Below are 24,408 nucleotides of genomic sequence, written 5' to 3'. Positions count from 1 at the left end.
CTGCGTGACCGCTGCGGTGGGGATGGCTCTGTGTGGTGACCGAGGTGGCGGTCACACAGAGCCACACGGGATGAGATGATGGAACCACACACACTGCACCGATGCCAACTTCCCGGTTGTGATGCTGATGGAAGCATCGGAGGCGGCTGGTGGGCTGTGCAGGGACCTCTCTGCGACATCTGCTGCTCCTTGTGAATCTGTAATTGTTTCCAAATGGAAAGTGTGTCCATGGAGCTGGTGGGAACACAGGCAACAGGGCCCCCAGGGGCAGTGACCCCCACTTTCCTTTCCTTCAACACTGAAATGGCACACAGCGGGAGTGAAAAACATAAACCAGGGTCTGTGGACATCTATCAGGAAGAAAACGTGACGAGGCAAAGATGTTTAATATTCTCCCACTTTTACAGTAGAAAACCATCACCCAAGCTGAGCCCAGAGCGCAAAGACGCGGGCAACACACGGCGGTGGTCGGTCTTCACCTGGAGCATGGACTGGTGTGTTTGTAACTAAACATACACGGTGCAGCAAAGCTTCAGAATAAACAGCATTTAGAGGCAGGGTTCAAGCACCTCCTCGCGCAGATGAAGCTGCAATGCTCGGAGAGACAAGGAGGCCACCGGGACCAGGCGGCAATGAGGTCAGGTGCAGGGAAGGGCCCTGCCTCTGGGGCTAGGGTGGAGTACCTCCCGTCACACACTTCACAGACACTTGCCTTACAGCTACGCACCCCAGACACTTGCTTCCCAGCCATGAACCTCCCGCCACCGCCTCCCAGCCACGTGCCTCCCAGCCACACACCTCCCAGTCATGCACCTCCCACCACCACCTTCCATCCACACACCTCCTGCTACCACCTTCCAGCCATGCACCTCCCGCCACCACCTTCCAGCCACACGCCTCCCGTTACCACCTTCCGGCCATATGCCTTCCCAGCCACGCACCTCTCAATCACGTGCCTCCCGCCACCACCTTCCAGCCACATGCATCCCAGCCACATGCCTCCCAGCCACGCACCTCTCAATCACATGCCTCCCGCCACCACCTTCCAGCCACATGCATCCCAGCCACATGCCTCCCAGCCACGCACCTCCCAGCCGCCTCCCAGCCACGTGCCTCCCAGCCACATGCCTCCCACCACTACCTTCCAGCCACCGCCTCCCAGACACACGCCTCCCAGCCATGCGCCTCCGACCACATACAACTTGCCTTTCACCTGGGGATGTGCTGCACATACAAGCCAGACACAAACCAACCAATTTTAATCTCTATTAACATAAAGAAAAATCAAGCAATCAGCTTAAAATAGTTCACAAAATGAAAACTTGTAGACATCTGTTTTGCAATGCCTAGGTAAGCCAGCTCCAAACCAGTAAAACCACGATACCCACAGCCCCTCTCACTCAGCTTCCAAGGAGCACATCCACCCGGCACCTGCTGTGCCCTCACTGGCCTCTGTACTTACCCGCTTCCAAGACCAGCACTGGGTCTTGACAAGGACCCAGGCTCAGGCTCTGGCCCTGCCCGTGGCCATGGCGGGCCACAGTGACACTCTGGGGCCCCTCCCACTGTACTGGCTTTTTGGAGGTGGCCCATTCTGCTGGTTTGTATTTCTTTTCTCTCTTTTTTTTTTTGGACACGGGGCCTTGCTGTGTCACGCAGGCTGCAGTGCAGTGGTGCCATCATAGCTTACTGCAGCCCTGAACTCCCAGGCTCAAGTGATCCTCCTGCCTTAGCCTCCCAAGTAGTTGGGGCTATGGGTGCGTGCCACCACATCCAGAAGACCACAAAAAAAATTTTTTTTGTAGAAACAGGGTCTTGCTATGTTACCCAGGCTGGTCTTGAACTCCTGGCTTCAAGCGATCCTCCCACCTTGAAGTCTGTATTTCTTTCTTTCTTTTTTTTGTAGATTTTGTTGTTGTTGTTGTTCTGTTACACAGGCTGGAGTGCAGAGGCGCAATCTCAACTCACCGCAGCCTCTGCCTTCTGGGTTCAAGCAATTCTCCTGCCTCAACCTCCCAAGTAGCTGGGATTACAGGCACCCACCACCATGCCCGGCTAATTTGTAGAGACAAGGTTTCATCATGTTGGCCAAAATGGTCTTGAACTCCTTACCTCAAGTGATCCACCCACCTTGGCCTCCCAAAGTGCTGGGACTACAAGCGTGAACCACTGCGCCTGGCTGAGGTCTGCATTTTTGATCCTTTAAGCACAGACAGCAGATATTGGTGGCCAGTGTTGAAGTTCAGCAACGGCCATCCTGTGACCAGTGGCTGGAAGGATTGTCTTGTGAGTTTTGCTTTTCCTACATTTCTTTAAATATTCAAAGAGCCGGCTGTGGATGGGAGCGCTCTTTGGTGGATTCGCTGTCAGGGAACCTCACGGTGCCTGGAGCTGGCTTGGCCAATGACAACCAATCTAACAGTGTGCACTACAGACTGACTTGGCAAGCCCTGGTTCCTGCCAGTCAGTCACAGCAGGGAGCAAAGGGGATGGCCGCAAGGACTCTCAAAGTTCCATATTTCACAACACCAGAGCATTTCAAAATATCCTATTCATTCATTCTAAACTTGGCTCTGCTTAAGTGGAAAGCTGACTGCTGATAGATGAAGAGCTTCTCAGAGCTCGGGCATTCCAGCTCCTGCCGCCAGCCAGCGGGGCCCAAGTTCTAGCCAACCCCCCAGGAGGAGGGAGACAGGGCAGGGATGGGTACACAGACGATCTGGACCACTGTGCGATCTCACTCCTGTCCACGGGCCGCCCACAGCTGAGCCCCCTGAACACTTGGGCTTGATCCTATCGGCTTCACTCTGAGACACACTTTGCCAGCAAACTGAAGCCATGACTTACGATCTCTCCTTGAAACAAAACACCATGCACCGTATCACAATTCCACTGTGCCCGATATCATCACAATTCCACCATGCCCTGTATCATCACAATTCCACCACGTACCATATCACAGTTCCACCATGCCCGATATCATCACACTTCCACCATGCCCTGTATCATCACAATTCCACCATGCCCTGTATCACAATTCCACCATGCACTGTATCATCACAGTTCACCGTGCACTGTGTCATAGTTCCACCATGCCCTGTATCATCACAATTCCACCGTGCGCCGTATCACAATTCCACCATGCCCTGTATCATCACAGTTCCACTATGCCTTGTATCACAGTTCCACCATGCCCTGTATCATCACAATTCCACCGTGCACTGTATCATCACAGTTCCACCGTGCCCTATATCACAGTTCCACCGTGCCCTGTATCATCACAATTCCACCGTGCCCTGTATCATCACAATTCCACCGTGCCCTGTATCATCACATTTCCACCGTGCCCTGTATCCTCACAGTTCCACCGTGCACTGTATCATCACAATTACACCACGTATTGAATCATCACAGTTCCACCATGTACCGTATCACAATTCCACCGTGCACTGTATCACAATTCCACCACGCACTTTATCATCACAGTTCCACCATGTACCATATCACAATTCCACCGTGCACTGTATCACAATTCCACCACACACTTTATCATCACAGTTCCGCCATGTACCGTATCACAATTCCACCATGCACTGTATCATCAGTTTTATCACGCACTGTATCATCACAATTCCACCGTGCCCTGTATCGTAACAATTCCACTGTGCACTGTATCACAATTCCACCACGAACTGTATCATCACAGTTCCACCATGTACCATATCACAATTCCACCATGTACTATATCACAATTCCAGCTGCACTTGCTTTGAATATTTTCTGTACTAAAACCGTGAAACTCATCTGATCAGAAAAGCTACGCCCCAAGCCTATGTAACCTCTGATTGTTGCTGGTGTGTGGCTTCTGTTCTGTACCAAGGAAAAGATGCAGAACCACATTACAACAAAACGCTCCCTGAATACACACAACTCCACGTGCACGCAGACTTCCCAAAAGCACATAAAAGCATGATGCTCATCGCAGCTCTCTGGAGAAATTGGACTCAGGTGGACAAAACAACTGGGTTGTATGCCCTTCCTGTACAAGACACTGGGAACTGATTCTCTAAGGAGGGAAACTGAGATGAGAGAGAGAAGAGAAAAAAAAAAAACAAAACAAATTTTTTAACTGCATACCTTTTGAGTTTTGAACTGCGGGAATGTAACGCCTACTTAGAAAATATGTAAGCCAAAATCCTTAAGATGTACCTTGAAAAAACAAAGCAAAGCAAGCAGGCACTCCTACTTTCACACACAAAAGTAATGTCTTAAACCTAAACTTTTCCTTTCAAAGTGAAAATAGGGGCCAGGCTGGTGGCTCACGCCCGTAATCCCAACACTCTGGGAGGCGGAGGTGGGCGGATAGCTTGAGCTCAGGAGTTCGAGACCAGCTTGGGCAACGTGGCGAAACTCTGTCTCTACTAAACAAAAATTAGCTGTGCATGGTGGCACACGCCTGTAATCCCAGCTACTCGGGAGGCTGAGGCAAGAGAATCACTTGAACCCCAGAAGTGGAGGCTGCAGTGAGCTGAGATCGCGCCATTGCACTCCAGCCTGGGTGACAGAGTGAGACTGTCTCAACATGAGACAAACACACACAGTAAAAATAGGGTCAACATGAAAAGATGATCTCCATTCTCTCCTTGTTCTGCCTTGCAAAGGTGACAAGATTTGGAAGTTACAGGCCAGTTTTCACAGCTCAAGAATAGACGTCTTAAAAAACCATCTTAAAGATGGGTAAGAAATCAAAAGAGGCTGAGCACAGTGGCTCAACATCTGTAATCCCAGCACTTTGGGAAGCTGAGGTGGGTGGATCACCTGAGGTCAGGAGTTCAAGACCACCCTGACCAACATAGTGAAACCTCATCTCTACTAAATACAAAAAATTAGCCAGACATGGTGGCGCATGCTTGTAATCTCAGCTACTTGGGAGGCTGAGGCAGGAGAAATCGCTTGAACTCGGGAGGTGGAGGTTGCAGTGAGCCAAGACTGCGCCATTGCACTCCAGCCTGGGCAACAAGAGCAAAATTCTGTCTCCAAAAAAAGAAAAGAAAAAAGGAAAAAAGAAATCAAAAGAAAACACGGGGCTGGGTATGGTGGCTCACGCCTGTAATCCCAGCACTTTGGGAGGCCGAGGCGGGCAGATCACGAGGTCAGGAGTCCTTACCAACACAGTGAAACCCTGTCTCTACTAAAATTACAAAAATTAGCTAGGCGTGGTGGCACGTGCTTGTAATCCCAGCAACTCGGGAGGCTAAGGCAGAATCACTTGAACTCGGGAAGCGGAGGTTGCAGTGAGCTGAGATCGCGCCACTGCACTCCAGCCTGGCGACACAGCAAGACTCTGTCTCAAAAAAAAAAAAAAAAAAAACAGGGTGGTTATGCAAATTATCTTGTTTAGGGAGCTGACCTTGCAAGGCTTTCCTGGCCCAGAAGCTGCGGTGGCTGCACCGTGGTCTAATTCTTTCTCTACCTTCGTTTTTTCCGCGACACCAAGCCCAGTGCAGCAGGAATCCCAGCCCGCCCCAACCCCAGAGCCTAGCTTGGGGCCTGGCACAGAGCACTGTTACGATCAGTACAGAAAAGAAATAATTTTCAACGACTTTAAATTACACAATGGGCTGTGGCTATGAACTTTGTTGACTATTTCAAAATGTAAGTAACTAGCAAATTAATAGGGCAGGAAAAGAATTCTTTTTTCAAGCCACAAATGTACTTGGATTAAATGACCTGAACCAAAGTTACCTATGAGCTCCAGATGTGGAGTTATCGGCCTAAGGGGGCCAGGAAGAAGGCATGCCCCCTTTGCCGGTATTGGTCATTATCCCCACTCTTACTGTATTTTAAAAATGAAATCTTGTTTGGAGTTCTGCAGAAGTCACAGAGCTCTGAGCACGATTTAAAAATAAATGTCACCTCTTGTCAACTGCAAATAAACAGAACAGAGAGCAATGATTCATCCCCTACCACTCGGTCCTCATCACGCCGCTGTGTGTCAATAAACCCTGCCCCGGCTGTTTGAGCAGTGTTTAATCATAAACGGATTTGAACGCACTCTGCAGCATAAACAGAACCAAGTGTCTCCTATCTGAGAGAGCAACAGATGAACGAGGTAAGAGGATCGGAAACCTTGAGGTGTAAGATGAGAGCCTGATCGCTGGTACACTTAAAGACAAACATGACCAGTCTTTTCGAGACTGCAATAATACACCCAGAATCCAGAGAGCGGTGGTTTGATTCTAACAACTCTCCGTGTTCCTTCTCAATTAAGCACGCAGGGCAGGACAAATGGGTTCAGCTGCCTCTGAGAAGTGTTTATGCCTTGATGGTAAATAATCAAACTGAAACTAACACGTCTCCCTTCCCTTCTCAATTACGATGATGTAAGGCGAAAGGTGTCTGAATGCGGAGCCTTCACTCCAAGGAACAGTCAGTCCTCAGTTCAGGTTCTTCAAGACCACCGGCAATCGATACCAATTTACAGCCCTTTTTACATTCCCTTTAAAGCAGCCGTATTTATGGAGACAGGAACCAAGTGCTGGAGTAAATCGTTTCCAAGTCCATTACTGCACCAAGGCGGGAGATGCTCTTGGTGAAGTCTGACACATCGAACGTCTCACCCCAGGGAGGTGACCATCAGGGAAGGGAAACAATGCTTGGATTTCATCTCGACCCTCTTCCCCATCTTATGATATAAAGGCAAATAAACTGTCGCAATTAGATGATGGATAAAAAGTGAGAGACTGATAAAAAAAAATTAGCACAGATGATCCACCTCTGAATATCAAAGAATCTGAACTTCCAGCTTCGGACTTCGTGGGCTCTGCGACCTGCCGTGTCCTCCCTCCTGCTCGGCGGCACCTGCCCTCCGCCCCTCCCCCAGAGTCCCTGCCCCATCCCAACCTTGAATCATAGTCCATTAAGTTCAGCCTCAGCTCCAGGCCCAGCTCACGGGTCCCCCGCCTTGACACCGGCTGGCCGCAATCTTTTCTCTCTGACCTTGCGTTGCTTCTCCATGGTCCGTGGCGTCTGCCCTGGAGGCACTACGTTGCCGACCTGTGGCTGAGCCCAGCCTGGTGGGTGACACAGAGCTGGCCTCCTGACAAGACACGGCAGCACCACTGCCCACCCCTTATGGGTGATGCAGATACGAGAAGGTATGATGTCCTTAGCAATTATTCTCACTACTGCCCATCCACACAATGCCGAGGACTTGCACTCCTGAGACTCGCTCTGATCTCCCCATCCAACTGCTCTAGGAGCTTCTGCCAGTTCTCCAGTGGCCATGGGATGGGGCACACCTCTTCACATGCTTCACTTGCCAAGACATCTGAGGGCCACTGAGAAGGTCACATCTTCCTTAACTCCAGATCTCTCCCTCCTCAACATCCAGGAATCACTCCAAGGAGAGCTGGCGGCTAGCTGGGACCCACCCCCGGACTGCCACACCCTCTTACAGGAAGCGCTTCCACGCTGGGCGTGTTTGTTACTGCGGCCGGCCTCCCTGACTGATACATCCCACAGATGCTTCCCAGGACACTCAGCCTTCCCACCCTGTGCAAACACCCCCAGGTGTCAGGACCCAGGAGGGCACACCAGCACAACACTTCCTGAACAGAGCTGAGGACACGCTGCCCGGGGCAAGGCACCAGGAACGGACATCCTGCTTGAGTATAAGAAGTCAGGGAGACTAAGTAGGATCCAGGCCCAGCTTGGCCCTGCACAGCTGATGGACGGCTGTCTCCATCAATCTCCGTCTTCTCTAAGCATTCTCTAAAGCCAGGCTGCTCTGCAACTCCGAGAAGCTCAGGCACCGTGATGGGGCTTCCCAGTACTCAGTGGCCAGGATGGTGTCGACAGGTAATGCTGACAGACACATCTCTACCCAGAAGCAACTACACAGACGAGGAGAAGGAACAAGAGTCACAACGAGCTGAAAACAAATGGGAAAAATCCATGACGTGGAATGGCTGTAATTCCCAGTGGTGGGAACTGGTGGCTCCAACTGAGCTCAGCTTCTAAGAACAGCATTGTGGCCCATGCAGACCAGCCCAGAACAGGCACCGCTGGGGCTGCAGAGCCACCATCACACCCTCGCCCTGAATGTGACCCTCCCTTCCAAAGCAAGAACATGCCCTTGTGGTCCCACGAGGGGCAGAAGGCCATACACCCGGCTGCACCCATTTCTCCAAACTACACAGCTACTTTTTATTATTATTAATTTGTTTATTTATTTTTGAGATGGAGTCTCACTCTGTCACCCAGGCTGGAGTGCAGTGGCGCGACTGTGGCTCACTGCAACCTCCACCTCCTGGGTTCAAGCGATTCTCCTGCCTTGGCCTCCAGAGGACCTGGGATTACAGATGCCCGTCACTACGCCCGGCTAATTTTTGTATTTTTAGTAGAGACAAGGTTTCACCATGTTGGCCAGGCTGGTCTCAGACTCCTGACCTCAGGTGATCGGCCTGCAAACTCCTGGGCTCAAGCAATCCTCCCGTCTCAGCCTCCCAAGGCGCTGGGATTACAGGCGTGAGCCAGTACACTGGCCTATCCTGTACTTTGAGACCTCCGTTATCTTAGAAAGGAAGCAGGCATTTGTGTTGTTTGCGACTGAGGAAACTGAGGCTTAGAGCAGATGAGCTACTCGTCCAAAGTCATCAAAACAGTAAGTCACAGATTCTATTTAAGTGCCAACCTTCTCATTCAGATGAGGAAACCAAGAAACTGAATTTTTGAACTTTTTTGACAATACAATTAAAACCGTAAGAAGAAGTGGTGCTGAACTAACTGACTGCCACACAATTTAATGTTTAAAAATCATGGATTTTGCCTGTTCTTCTACCCCTTCACACAGGAACAATGTTAACGCCTAACACACAGGCTTCCGTGTTCAAATGTGACACGTGTTGTTCTAAGTGAACTCACTGGATCCTCTCTCCCTCCTCAGAGGTGGGGATGGCTTTTTGACCTATTTTACAGACAGTGAATTGCTGGCTGAACAGCGAGAAGACGGACAGCACATCGTGAGGTCACTCAATGCCAAGCATTATCATTACACTGTGGAACTTCACTGCTCCAGTGTTCAAACCAATGGCGTAAAACGCTATTTGACGTTTTGTATCATGTGAATTACACTTCACTGTGGCAAAATCAGTTCATGACTTTAACAAAGTTAAAATCTTCTGCAACCTCCCGTTTTCTGGCAGACCACACGGGCCTGCTGCAAAACCAACTGTGCACAGGGCTCCCGGATAAGGTCCGCCTGCCCAGGTCATGGGCCAGCCTCGATCTGCCAGCAGTGGTCATGGGCCAGCAGTGGTGGGCCAGCCTCGATCTGCTTGGAGACATCGAGTCCAAATGAGCAGCCTACGTGGACTGTGCGCTTGCGAAGAGCCTGGCTCTGTCCAGACCCTGAGAATGGAAGCAGAAGCCAGGCTCGTGGACACAGCAACGTGACCCTGGGAAGGGGGCACAGTAGGCGGCCTCACGCTGACCTGGCCGAACAAGGAGGGATCCTGGACAGATCCAAAACGTGCAGTGGGGATTCTCGGGGTCACAGGGTGGGGATGCCAGGCAGCAAATAGTGTGGATAAGGCACGGGGGGATCCTGGGGCCTCGGGCCCTCAGTGTGCACAGCAACAGCCACGCGAGGCTTCCAGGAACTACATTTTCCCACCAGCCTCTTTTTTCTTGTTTTTCTTTTTCTTTTCTTTTCTTTTTTTTTTTTTATTGAGACAGAGTCTTGCTCGTTGCCCAGGCTGGAGTGCAGTGGGGCGATCTTGGCTCACTGCAACCTCCACCTCTCGGATTCAGGCAATTCTTCTGCCTCAGCCTCCTGAGTAAGCTGAGACTACAGGCACATGCCACCACGCCCAGCTAATTTCTGTATTTTTAGTAGAGATGGGGTTTCACCGTGTTAGCCAGGATGGTCTTAAACTCCTGACCTCAGGTGATCTGCATCAGCATCCCAAAGTGCTGGAATTACAGGCTTGAGCCACCAAGCCCAGCCTTACCAGCCTCTTTTCTAAAAGCAGCATTTGACGGCCACCGATATACACCCAGACTCCGAGAAGCTGGCAGGAATGAAGTTCACCCCAGGCTGGGAGCCCCAGGAAGGGAACAGCCTCCCGCCCACTGCAGCCACAAAAACACCAGGGAGAACTCTCCTTACCAGGCCACACACAAGTTTATACCATTGGGGGCAAATTGCTATACTTTTATGATATCAATTTCTTAAACTCGGTCATCTTTAGTTCTTGTTCTGCCGTATAAAATTCCACCCTAACCCTGGAGAGAGACTTTGGATAACTGAAGGTCAAGTTAGAGTTTAACCTAATCAACCTTTCCCAAGGAAGTGGTCTATTCCCAAGATCCACTCTGATTTACCTTCGGGTGAGCGTCCCCCAGACCAGCAGCCCTGGACGAAGGAGGCCGGATCCCGGATCCACAGGTGCTTCCAGTTTTCCTAAGGGCGGCTGGGGTCGCTGCGGCAACTAGGTCATGTTTACAAAGCAACGGGGACTCATTTTTAGAGACCTCTCTGCCAGCCAGGATAAAAACTGAACCCAAACAAAGCCACACAGCATCAGCACCAAAATCAGCATCTGAAAAAGCCTTTATTCAGTGGAAGACTTGGGCCCTTCAAAGAGCACATTCCAAGCACTCCTGGAGGGCGGGGTGGGTTCCAGGCTGAGAAAAGGAACTGGTCTCATCCTTCCAGTTCATTCCCCCACCAGCTACTAGGCGGTATCCCAGCGCCAGGGCACTCCCTCCCTCCACATTTACTCAGATTTCAGAAAACAGGTGAAAACAGGCTGAGCGCAGTGGCTCATGGGTGTAATCCCAGCACTTTGGGAGGCCGAGGAGGGTGGATCACTTGGGGTCAGGAGTTCGGGACCAGCCTGGCCAACATGGTGAAACCCCATCTCTACTAAAAATACAAAAATTAGCCGGACATGGTGGCGAGCCCCTGTCATCCCAGGTACTTGGGGGGCTGAGGCAGGAGAATTGCTTGAACCCAGGAGGCAGAGGTTGCAGAGAGCCATGATCGCGCCACTGCACTCCAGCCTGGGCAATGGAGACAGAGTACATCTCAAAAAAAAAAAAAAGGTGAAAATGGAGTACTGGCCGCACACGCATGAATCAGATACGAATGGCACTGGGGAACACGCCAACTGCAAAGACCCAGTGAGGCAGCCTTCTCCACGCACACCCGGAGAGGAAGGCGTAAGAGACAATTCACCAACTCCCACACCCACCCTCTCGCTGCTGCAGATACCCGAGTCACTAAATACATCTTAACACTACCAAGACGAAATTATCCATTTGGGGAAACTGGGTCATAAAGTAGATTAATAACACGGAAAGCCCGCCCAGGGAGAGGCCTGGTTCCAGCAGCATTGCAGGATGTACTAAACTAGCTTAATTGTTATGTAAATTGTACTCTCAGTTCCATCTGTTTATCCCGGATGGCCCATTCATCACAAGAGTTTTCCCTGAAATAAGCACTGAGCCAGACCTGCTCTTTACCAGCGTCCCCCCCACCAGAACACCACCCCGAACGACCTGAGCTCCCCGCGCCTCTTCCCTCTCCATTAGCGTTTGGGCAATGTCTGTGTCCACGGCACCAGGGGTAACAAAGCAGGCAACGTGACATCATGGGAAACCCGGAGCGGAGACATCGCTGCTTCTCTAAGATTGGAAGGTGGCCGTCATGGACAAAGGCAGGAAGCAACCGTTAGTTTTTAGTCTTTTATTTTAAGAAGAAAAAATGCAATGGAATTCAATTAGGGCATGAAGTAGCTAAGTTATTTCCTGGAGAAGGGTAGAGGGAAGTGGCCCGGAAGTCTAGGGCACAGCCCTCCTTGGAGAAGGAACTCAGAACTCCCGGCAGGGTGAGAGGGAGAAGGCACAGGCACACCCAGCAGTTCCAGGCTACAGGGGCGTCAGGCGTCGGCATCTGGGTGGCCAAGGAAGGTCAGCCCAACTCCGGGGTCAGCGATGACTTGGCTGATACTGACAAAGGAAATCGTGCCTCATTCACATAGCTTTTGAACATTTCACCCTGTGATGTGTCTTTCATGAGGATGATGAAGATCTCCTTTACATTTCTGCACTCCAAAAACAATTCAGACAGAACTGTAAATCACATTTTGCTTTTTGGTGACTGTCGGCATTACCTCATCCAGCTGGTGGGGTGGGTGTCAGGATTCTGCCCACTTTGAAGAAGGGTGGAGAGGTTCCTTCTTGATAGGAGGGAACCACAGACACCCAGCCATGCTGCTTGGGACTGTCCCCGCTGGGCCCCCAACTGTCAGCATCCACGGCCCCTCCCCCACTCTGGGGCCAGAGGCCTGCATTCCTGGAACTTCCCTGACCACCTCCCTTTGCTGTTTCGCTGGAGGGAAGGAGTGTCACAGATATAAACTCCTAACTTAGGGTGGCAGAGCACTTTACCCACTTAAACAGATCATTCACAGAAAAGGGGTATTTCTTTTTTAAGTATTTAAGCCCGTAACCAGTTGTGATTCTGATCACCAGCAGTTGTGAATATGCAAATACAAGGTTTCAGCCAAGTCCCTGCTATAGATTTTTTTTAAAAGAAAACAGGAGGAAAACGCACTGAAATGACATTCACTGTCACCTTTGTGGAGAGTTCTATGTGGCTTTTCTCCTTCTCACATTTCTATATTTTTGTATTTTTCAATTTTCTATAAGCATGGATTGCATATATATATAATTTTGAAAGTCTGAAATGATATAGTTTATATAGATATAAAACCTAAAAGCTGAACTCTTAAATTGGCTTTCTTTTAAAATTGGTTCCTTCCTATAAAAAGAAATGACACGTGAGGGCCGGGGCGGTGGCTCACACATATAATCCCACTTTGAGAGGCTGAGGCGGGGGGGTCATGAGGTCAGGAGATCGGACCATCCTGGCCAATGTGGTGAAACCCCATCTCTACTAAAAATACAAAAATTAGCCAGACGTGGTGGCACAAGCCTGTATAGTCCTGCTTGGGAGGCTAAGGCAGGAGAATCGCTTCAATCTGGGAAGCAGAGGTTGCCGTGAACAGACATTGTGCCAGTGTACTCCAGCCTGGCGACGAGAGAGAGAGAGAGAGAGAGAGAGAGGGACAGAAAAAAGAAAAAAAAAAGAAAAGAAAAGAAAAGAAAAGAAAAGAAAAGAAAAGGACACATAAGAATTCTCACTTAAGGCCAGGCATGATCGCTCATGCCTGTATTCCCAGCACTGCGGGAGGCCAAGGTGGAAGGATCGCTTGAGCCAGGAGTTCAAGACCAGCCTGGGCAACATACCAAGACCCTGTCTTTACAAAAAAAAAATTGGCCAGGGTGATGGCGTGCGCCTGTAGTCCCAGCTACTGGAGAGGCTGAGGTGGGAAGATGGCTTGAGCCCGGGAGTTTGAGGCTGCAGTGAGCTGTGACTATGCCACTGCCCCCCAGCCCGGGTGACAGAGTGAGATCTTGTCTCTAATAACAGCAACAAAACAATAAAATTCTGACTTTAAAAAATTGGAGAATGCAGACTGATGGAAAATAAACTTTTAGGCCAGGTGCAGTGGCTCATGCCTGTAATCCCAGTACTTTGGGAGGCTGATGTGGGCAGATTGCCTGAGGTTAGGAGTTCGAGACCAGCCTGGCCAACATGGTGAAACCCCATCTCTACTAAAAATACAAAAATTAGCCCGGCGTGGTGGCATGTGCCTGTAGTCCCAGCTACTCGGGAGGCTGAGGCAGGAGAATCACTTGAACCAGGGAGGTGGAGGTTGCAGTGAGCTGAGTTCGTGCCACTGCACTCCAGCCTGGGTGACAGAGCCAGACTTTGTCTCAAAAAAAAAAAAAAAAAAAAAAAGAATAAAACATAGATTGGTTTGGGAGGCCAAATCAAGGCAAGGAGTTTGAGACCAGCCTGGGCAACACAGTGAGATTCTATCTCTACAAAAACAAAAAAAGAAAAAAAATTTAAAAAGTATAACTACAGATGGGCCCGTGATCCGAGCACAGCCTGACGCTGCTGTCACTGATGCCAGCCTTGCCTAGCACACAGGGCAATCCCTCCTGCTGCGTGGATCCCAGCTTAGCTTATCCAAGTCTGTAGGGAAAACATTTATTCACAAAGTACCCGGTAATCCTCTGAGCATTTTTTTTAATTTTTGAAAAATATTTATTTCTTATTTGATAAAAGGAATGTTTCCTTTCTTTTCTTTTCTTTTCTTTTTTTGAGACAGAGTCTTACTCTGTTGCCCAGGCTGGAGTGCAGTGGTGTGATCTCAGCTCACTACAATCGCCACCTTCTGAGTTCAAGTGATTCTCCTGCCTCAGCCACCCGAGGAGCTGGGATTACAGGCATGAGCCACTACGCCTGGCTAATTTTTGTGTTTTTAGTAGAAACGAGGTTTTACTACATTGGCCAGGCTGGTCTCAAACTCCTGACCTCAAGTGATCCACCTGCCTCGGCCTCCCAAAGTGCTGGAATTACAGGTGTGCGCCACCACGCCCAGCCAGGGATGTTTCTTAGCAATGCATTTTTAAAAATCTTTCACCTTTAAATGAAAAATGTCCATAGTGTACCCTTGGTAGACCCTTTCAGTGCAGCTACTGGCAGACGCTACCAGGGGCAGACGCTACCAGGGTTAGACACTGATCGGAAGCCTCACCATGAGTAATTCATTCCCAAGTTTTTTGTTAAGTATGTGGTAGCCAGTTTTCCACACATAGGGGTACGTATACACACATTTTTTCCTGCCATGTTTGGTTTTCTGTATTTATAGTGACTAGGAGTATTTAGCCTTCATGGTCGTAATGTAATGTGACTGCCACGTGTTACTTTTCTCCCTTCCCCAGATTAAATCATGGTTAGGGGAGTCTCTCTAAAGCTCTCGGCAGGCTGTGATTCCCTTTTCACCTACTTTTATCTAGTCACAATGCTCTGAAGGATGAGGCTAAAAGTGCCTCCTGAGCACTGAAGGGCCTCCTGGTCGCCCGAGCAGTGCTATGTGAATTGCATGGCGCACCAGTCCCCCGCTGCAGCTCTCCCCGGGATCATTTGGTTTTATTATTCAAGCTTTTAGTTTTGCCAGATATAAAAACAATTCTTAATGATGTTCTGTCCCCAACCCTAAGATGAGCAAAACGTACCCAAGTCTCCTGGGCACCTTCAACTTTCTGTGGCTCTTTCCCTCCTGTGCAGAAGGGTCGGGCCACCCTGGGGGAGCCTTGCGGGGCGAGGACACTAGGACGCTGCCCTGTGCTGGACGCCACCAGCCCTGCAGACGTGGGTTCTCTGCATGGCTTGGGGCCACTAACTTCAGCGAGTTGTCCTCCCGTGCCCTGAGAGCCAGGCTGTCACCACGCCCTACCCATTCAATGTCCTAAATGCTCTGCTCCTTGGGGTCCTCCCCCTCCCTCCCCTCACCCCAGAGCTGAGAGGCCCAATGGCTGGAGGTCTGTCTCCCTGACTCCTCATTGCCAGCTCCTGCCTGTAACTTAGACCTCGGCTAAAACAGCGCTTCCTCAGAAACACCCTCCCAGCCACCTGTCCTGGAATCCCGAGAAAGCCAGTCTTCCCAGCCCAGCCCAGCCCAGCCCAGCCCCCGACACAGAGGCGCTCTCACCCAGCACTGCAAGCAACCAGGGGTCTCGGTCCCCAACTGGACCTGGCAGGGGGAGTTGAGGACGGCCTTTCAGGTGGAGACACAGCCCAGGAGCTCAGGAGGATAAGCAGGACATGCAACCCTGGGGACGGGGACAAAGGAACCCAGAACCCGAGCTGGGTAGGGCGGGCAGGCTGGCTCTGTCACCCAGAGGGACACAAGCTTCCATCCCCTCTGGTCAGAGCTGAGAAGAGGAAGACAGCGGGGGAGGCCAGAGGCCCTGTCAAGGCCCCGTCCAGGATGGGGGGGTTATACCCACTAGGGTTACGCATGTCTGATGGCACCAACCTATGAAGTGGTCTTTCCAGAGAAGTGGAAAACACAAATAGGATCATGAAGAAGATGTCACAACACCACTAACGAAACCTGAAAACTCGCATGAACTAAACAATGAATGCTGGCTGGGTGCGGTGGCTCACGCCTGTAATCCCAGCACTTTGGGAGGCCAAGGCCGGTGGAATCACCTGAGGTTAGGAGTTTGAGACCAGCCTGGCCAACATGGTGAAACCCTGTCTCTACTAAAAATACAAAAAAAATTAGCCAGGCATGGTGGCACGCACCTGTAATCCCAGCTACTTGGGAGGCTGAGGCAGGAGAATCACTTGAACCAGGGAGGTAGAGGTTGCAGTGAGCCAAGATTGCACCATTGCACTCCAGCCTGGGTGACAGAGTGAGACTCTATCTCAAAAAAATAAAATAAAATAAAACACAAACAACAAATGCCTTTTAGATATCCATGTGTATATGTGACATACGCAGGAGGTCTAGGGTTAAATTCCTCCAGGAGCTGCCTCTGGAGAAGGGACAGAAACGGGAGGGGAAGGCGGAGGACAGGGGACCTCAATTTTATCTGTCATGTGTCTCTTTAAAAAGGGCTTGAAAAAATATGACAAAATGTGAAAAAGCACTGATTCTTGGTGGGTACAATATGACTTGGCTTTTTTGTTGTTGCTTTTTGGGGTTTTTTCTGAGACAGGGTCTTGCTCTGTTGCCCAGGCTGGAGTGCAGTGGTGCAGTCACAGCTCACTGCAGCCTCAACCTCCCAGTCTCAGGCGATCTTCCCACCTCGGCCTCCCGAGTAGCTGCAAATACAGGCAAGCACCACTATGCCCAGATAATTTTTTACTTTTTATTTTTTGCAGGGACAGCATCTTGCTACGTTGCCCAGGCTGGTCCTGAGCTCAAGGGATCCTCCCACCTCAGTCTCCCAAAGTGTTGGGATTACCGGTGTGAGCCACCGCGCCCGGTCAATAGTACTTGCTACATATCCTTTATACTTTTCCACGTTTAAAAAATACCTTAAAATACATATGAATTGGCTGGGCACGGTGGCTAAAACGGGAACTGTTTTGAGATCAAACCTTCTTATCTCAGTGTCCTCCCTAAGTTTTGGCCAGTCTCTGTACCCGACAAATGTAACTCAAACGAATTCAAGGTAAAACCTGAGTTTGTCTCTTCCAGTCCCCCGTCCTTTGAGCTCCCATTCTCTAGATAAGCAGCTCGGAAAAACATAAGAAAACAAACCCCTACTGTTTAGCTCTGATCGTGCAGCCTTCAGAGCCGCAGGGAGCTTGGAGATACGAAGCCCATTCTCCAGCCAGTGCAAGATGCTGCCTAGAAATGACAGCCTTGCTGGTGAGCAGCCGCCCCTGCTGGAACAGGCTGGGGCAGGGAGCTCAGCAGCTCCACTGTGAGCAGCTCAAAGCACTGCAGCCGTTTCCCACTGCCCTGCAACAAACCCCGCTTCTGACATCACAGGATGAATAATACATCCTTGACAGTAACAACAGCGATGATGGCAGCACAGACGCATGTATGTGGGATGTTTATCTATCAGCACTGTCTATGTGCCAGGCACTGAGGTAAGTACCTGTTTGTTTGTTTGTTTGTTTGTTTTTTGAGACAGGGTCTTGCTCTGTTGCCCAGGCTGCAGTGTAGTAGTGCGATTATAGTTCACTGCAGCCTTGACCTTCCGGGGATCAAGGGATCCTTCTCCCTCAGCCTCCCGAGTAGCTCATACCACAGGTGCATGATACCACGCCTGGCTAATTTGTGTATTTTTTGTAGAGACGGGGTTTCACCATGTTGCCCAGGCTGGTCTTCAACACCTGGCTTCAAGTGATCTTCTCACCTCAGCCTCCCAAAGTGCTGGGAGGGGATTACAGGTGTAATCCCACTGAGCCACCACACCCGGCCCAGTAAATACTTCTAATGTATCTCTAGTAATTCTCACAATTACCTATGAAAAAGGAAGTGTGCCCACTTTACAGATGGGAAAACAGGAGCTTGGGGTCAATCCACTTGCCCAAGGGCACTCAGCAAAAGCCAGACCTTTAGAAGCTAAGCTAATGGAACTTCTAATCACCTTCTTAGACCAGGTTATTTTTGCATTCAGACCTCTCCTATTTGTTTATTCATTTTGCCAACAATTATTTACAAAGTGCCAACTATGTGCCAAGTATACTGGTATGTACTGAGGTTATGCAATAAACAAGAAAAACGTGGTCCTGCCCCCACAAAACTCAGGGTGTCTCAGATAAATATAACCACAGACAACGACAGGTCACACAGGGTGCCGTGGGGTGCTGCAGTGCATGCCAGTGGGACCTAAGCTCAGCCGGGCACTGGGAAGGCCCCCGATTGGAAATGGCTCTCAGGCAGGCAGAGCAATATTTACTCTGAAATGCTTCACAGGCGTTTCTTTCCAAGCTAGAAACAAGAAGGAACCCATTATCATGGTACTCGGTCAATGTTATTTGGAGGTCCTAGCCCATTCAACCAGACGACACAAAGAAATGAGATCTAAGATACTGGAACAAAGAGAAGAAGTATTATTTGCACGTGAGGATTATGACCCAGGAAATGCAAGCATATGAATTAAAAAACTGTTACCAGAAATGTAAATGTGACTAAATAGAAAATTAATATTTTACACTTGTACTGAATCTCAAAATTACTTAATTACAAAAGAAAAAAACCAGTAACTCTTTGGTGGAAAAGCCAGCCAGACAACACCTAAACCAAGTGATGAAAACTAACCCTGTGAGGCCAGGTGCGGTGGCACATGCCTGTAATCCCAGCACTGTGGAAGGCTGAGGTGGGTGGATCACTTGAGGCCAGGAGTTCGAGACCAGCCTGGCCAACATGGTGAAACCCTGTCTCTACTAAAAATACAAAAATTAGCCCAGCATGGTGGCGGGCACCTGTAATCCCAGTTAATCGGGAGGCTGATACAGGACAACCGCTTGACCCAGGAGGCAGATGCTGTAGTGAGCCGAGATCGTGTCACTGCACTCCAGCCTGGGTGACAGAGTGAGACTGTCTCAAAAAAAAAAAAAAAAAACTAACCCTGTGGATAAGGACCCCACAAGTCCCATGGCCAAAGATGCTTGACCTGAGTGAAGTCGGGATTTTGTCAAATCAGACAAATGTACGTGGAGAGCCAGCCCATAACATAACTGGCCTGTTTTTAAAAATGTCAAGGTCAATAATGACAAAGAAGGGCTGATGAACTGTCCCAGATTAAGATGACTAAAAACGCAGGACAACAGCACGCCAAACTCCATCCTGAGCTGGTGCCCAAGCTGGAGACAAAGCACTGCACTGGGCGATGCTGGGACAAACGGCAAAAATGGTATGTGGGCCGGGCACGGTGGTGCACGCCTGTAACACCAGCACTTTGGGAGGCCGAGGTGTGTGGATCGTTTGAGCCTAGGTGTTTGAGACCAGCCTGGGCAACACAGCAAGACCCCATCTACATAAAAAATAAAAAGTTAGCTGAGCGTGGTAACGCGGGCCTATAGTTCCAGTTACTTGGAAGACTAAGGTGGGAGGATCACCTGAGCTCAGGAGTTTGAGACCAGCCTGGGCAACATGGTGAAACCCCATTTCTAGAAACACACAAAAAATTAGCAGGGCGTGGTGGCACGTGCCTGTAGTCCCAGCCACTCAGGAGGCTGAGGTGGGAGGATCAGTTGAGCCTGGGAGGTCGAGGCTGCAGTGAGCTATGATCGTGCCACTGTACTCCAGCCTGGGTGACACAGGGAGTCCCTGTCTCAAACAACAACAACAACAACAACAACAAAGAGGTACGTGGACTGCACATGAGCTAATCATATGGGATCATCGCTAATGTTCCTAAATTTAATAACAGACTGTGATTATGTAAAATATCCTCCACCTCATTTTTGGGTGTCCTGGGGTGGGCATGAATAACGTATCTTTATTCTTGCATATGATGAAGCGAGAAGAAACAAAAAAATCCTTCTTCTTAGGAAATGCATCTTGTGGTATTAAGAAAAAGGGCACGATATATATATATATACACACATACAGATATAAAATCTCACTCTCAGATAACATACATATACAGAGAAAATGCCGAACATGGCAGAGCACTAAAAATGAACAAATCTGGGCAGAGGACATGCAGGAGTTATTTGGACTCATCTTGCAACATTTTTGGAGGCATGCAATTTTTTCAAAACGTAAAATTTTAATAACAAATTAGGGCTGGGCACAGTGGCTCTCGCCTGTAGTCCCAGCACTTTGGGAGGCCAAGGCAGGAGGATCACTTGAGGTCAGGAGTTCAAGGCCAGCCTGGCCAACATGGTGAAACCCCATCTCTACTAAAAATACAAAAATTAGCCAGGCATGATAGCGCACCCTTGTAATCCCAGCTACTCGGGAGGCTGAGGCAAGAGAAGCGCTTGAACCCAGGAAGTGGAGGTTACAATGAGCTGAGATCACGCCACTGCACTCCAGTCTGGATGACAGAGCGAGACTCCATCTCAAAACAAAAAAAGAAAAAAAAATTAGTTATTATAAAACTCATACCAATAACACACACACACACACACACACACACAGCCTACCTTTCCTGTATGTAAACACTAACCTTTAGAAAATAATAAGAAAAACAGATCCTGTTCATATTCCCAAAACCCAGGATTCAACATGACAAGAAACACAGGCGGTTCGATGTGGAGAGAAATTGGTAATAAAAGGTGCTGATGAACCCGGGTGAAACGCACTGATGCGGAAGAGTAGAAGTCTGTGGCCTAGGGCAGGGGTGTGCAGACGGGCCACCGGGCATGGCCAGAAGGAAATAACACAGGCTCTGGGGTCCACACGGTCACTGGCTCAGCTCAGCAGCCACAGACAGCACTTAACAAATGTGCGTGGTGTGTTCCAATAAAACTTTATTTACAAACACAGGCAGCTGGCAGGGCCTGGCCCACAGGCTGCAGCTGGCTACCTTGATCTGAAAAGTTGGCCATGAATACCGGCTAGCTATTCAGCGGGCCACTGTCATCATTTTCCTGAGCATGCTGCCTTCCCTTGGGGTGGCCGGAGACTGAGCGCTGGTCACTGGCTTGAGTGGAAGTGAGATCTGCTGCTTCTGGGCCTGGCCTCCCCTGAGCCTCCCTCTCTTCCTCCAGATGCAGACAGCACTGCAGCAGGCGCAGCCGTGCCCAGGCCGCCGGACTCCAGACAGTGTCAGCCTGGGTCCCTCAATCACACCTTAAGGGAGGCATTTTCTTTTTTTTGTTTATTGAGACAGAGTCTCGCTCTGTCGCCCAGGCTGGAGTGTGGTGGCGGGATGATCTTGGCTCACTGCAACTTCCACCTCCTGGGTTCAAGGGATTCTCCTGCCTCAGCCTCCCGTGTAGCTGGGACTACAGGAGCACACCACCATGCCTGGCTAATTTTTGTATTTTTAGTAGAGATGGGGTTTTCACCATGTTGGCCAGGCTGGTCTTGAACTCCTGGCCTCAAGTGATCCACCCACCTCAGCCTCCCAAAGTGCTGGGATTACAGGCGTGAGCCGCCATGCCTAGCCTGAAGGAGGCGTTTTCTGCCCACCATTCAGAAACATCTACTGTGGACTTTCCATGGGCAAGGTTTTGGAGTTTACCTATTAGAAGGGCTAGCAGGTTATAGCAGATGACACCTGGAAGTGTGTCTTCACTGGCACTGGGCGAAGCACTGAGAATGAAATGCCTCCCGAAAGAAGCAGCCCCTGCCCTCAAGGGACTCGCAGCTTCTGGGAGACAGAGATACCTGGTATTCACACGAACGCTTAATGACCACCGCGCAAGTCCCATCAGCTCAAAGCACGAGTACTCCGAGGGCTTATTAAGCAAAGGCTACCTGGTACAACCGTGTGACGGGTAGACGACAGACACATGTCACGCACACAAACCTGCTTATCAAGGAATTTACAAATCTGCAAGGACATGAGCAAACTATTACTATTTATGAGCTCACATGTAATCCACCCACAGCCAGTACACACAGTAAATCCAAGCTAGACAGAGCCTCTACGATTTATTTCCCCCTACATCAGCAAGCTTGTCCCTCTTCTTTATTATCCATCAGAATCTCCTCTCAGATGATTTGCTTCTTTCCTTTGGCTTCAAGAAGTAGGGTTAAGACAGGGACAAATGGAAGCCTCCCCTCCTAACGTATGTCAGGGGTCAGAGTCAGCACAAGACTTTTTTTTTTGAGACAGAGTCTTGCTCTGTCGCCCAGGCTGGAGTGCAGTGGTGCATCCTTAGCTCACTACAGCCTCCACCTCCCGGGTTCAAGAGATTCTCCTGCCTCAGGCTCCTAAGTAGCTGGGATTGCAGGTGCACGCCACCACAACCAGCTAATTTTTATGGGTTGTTTTTTTGTTTGTTTGTTTGAGACGGAGTTTTGCTCGTTGGCCAGGCTGGAGTGCAATGGCGCCATCTTGGCTCACTGCAATCTCTGCCTCCTGGATTCAAGCAATTGTCCTGCCTCAGCCTCCGGAGTAGCTGGGATTACAGGCATGTGCCACCACGCCCAGCTAATTTTGTATTTTTAGTAGAGACGGGGTTTCTCCATGTTGGTCAGGCTGGTCTCGAACTCCTGACCTAAGGTGATCTTCCCACCTTGGCCTCCCAAAGTGCTAGGATTACAGGTGTGAGCCACCACGCCTGGCTAATTTTTGTATTTTTAGTAGAGGCAGGGTTTCGCTATGTTAGTCAGGTTGGTCTTGAACTCCTGACTCAGGTGATCCACCCGCCTCAGCCTCCCAAAGTGCTGGGATTACAGGTGGGAGCCACCATACCATGCCACAAGACATTTCATAAAGAGCCTTTAACAGGGATCTGGTGGGCAGGCTCCCTGCCTTAGGACACCTTGTGACCACAGACAACTTCAGTGGGTCTGCAAAGTCCCATAGCCTTGACCAGACCTTCCGATCATTTCCACCTCCAAAGCCACCTGCACAAAATCATACTTGTACCACTGAGGTCAATGGGATAAACTGAGGCAGTGGCCACGACCAGTCACCAGGGAACTCGCAGACCTGTAACTATTCAAGGGCACTGCTGAGTAGCAGCGTGTATGGCCACTTCAATTTAACTTAAAAACTAACGCCAGGGCCAGACACAGTGGCTCATGCATATAATCTTAGCACTTTGGAAGGCTGTAGTGGGTGGATAGCTTGAACCCAGGAGTTCAAGACCAGCCTGGACAACATGGTAAAACCCCATCTCTATAAAAAATACAAAAACTAGCAGGGTGTAGTGGCACACACCTGTAGTCCCAGCTGCCCAGGAGGCTGACCTGAGAGGATCATCTGAGCCCTGGGAGCTAGAGGCTGCAGTGAGCCATGATTGCACCACTGCACTCTAGCATGGGCAACACAGTGAGACCCTGTCTTGAAAAAAAAAAAAAAAATGAAAGCCAAATGAAAAATTCAGTTCTGTAGTGACATGAGCCACATTTCATTTTATTTTTATTATCATTATTATTTTTGAGACAGAGTCTTGCTCTGTTGCCCAAGCTGGAATGCAGTGACGCGATCTCGGCTCACTGCAACCTCCACCTCCCAGGTTCAAGTGATTCTCCTGCCTCAGCCTCTTGAGTAGCTGGGACTACAGGTGCGCGCCACCATGCCAAGCTAATTTTTGTATTTTTAGTAGAGATGGGATTTCGCCATGTTGGCCAGGGTGGTCTCGAACTCCTGACCTGTGATCCTCTCACCTTGGCCTCCCAAAGTGCTGGGATTACAGGCATGAGCCACTGCGTCCTGCCTTGAGCCACATTTCAAACACTCAACAGCCACACATGCCTAGTGGCAGCCATGTTGGACAGCACAGATATAAAACATTTCTACCACCACAGAAAGTTCTAGACTCGCCATGGCATCCCTGATTGGCCAATCCAAAGGTAGGCAGGCCTGTAAAATCTGTCCACGCCACAATTTACGGAGAAAAAGAGAATTGCAAAGGAAGCTGGATATTCTAGCAGAATCTTCTTGCAGGTTAGGAACCAAATTAGGGCTGCAAGTGTTCCCTGGTTAATATGGACTCCAACCCGAGGGAGGTGGATGTTCTTAAGGGAAAGATGTTTTCATCAAGCGGCGATGAATCACTGTTCCCAATGCCAGGGCTGTACGGCCAAGCAGACAGAATGGCTCCATCCCAAGGGCAGAGGTAGCGGACACAAACTTTGCCGTTCTCCTTCTTCTGGAGCCTCATGGCTAAGGCCGGCCTGTTCTGCCTGTTCTGTTGTCTGGCAGTATCAGCGATCATTATAAACATTCTTTCAAAGCCAGCTCCAAAGAGTTACTAAGTTTCCAAATCATTTTTCATTGACTAAGTTCCAGCCACAGCTTCTTGGTAAGGCGCAGGAAGTTCCCTAATTTCATCAGTAAACGGTATCCAAGTCACAGGATGGGAGGGTGTATTTCTGGGAAGGT

At 49.7% G+C, this 24,408-nt stretch overlaps 1 protein-coding gene and 1 long non-coding RNA gene across 2 annotated transcripts in view; both read right to left on the bottom strand.

Moving 5' to 3' along the window:
• The window catches only part of FOXK1 (forkhead box K1), an 88,645-nt gene that overhangs the window by 51,683 nt on the left and 12,554 nt on the right, over window positions 1-24,408 (bottom strand). The gene's annotated exons all lie outside the window — the stretch shown is intronic.
• LOC129489526 (uncharacterized) lies at window positions 11,738-14,641 on the bottom strand. Its single transcript, XR_008660028.2, has 2 exons — window positions 12,180-14,641; window positions 11,738-12,015 (listed from the first exon to the last, which is right to left on the bottom strand). It is a non-coding gene; the product is annotated as an uncharacterized lncRNA (long non-coding RNA).

Source organism: Symphalangus syndactylus, chromosome 9 (genome assembly GCF_028878055.3).
Source record: "Symphalangus syndactylus isolate Jambi chromosome 9, NHGRI_mSymSyn1-v2.1_pri, whole genome shotgun sequence".
Lineage (NCBI taxonomy): Eukaryota > Metazoa > Chordata > Mammalia > Primates > Hylobatidae > Symphalangus > Symphalangus syndactylus.
This window is presented reverse-complemented; position numbering and strand designations above follow the sequence as displayed.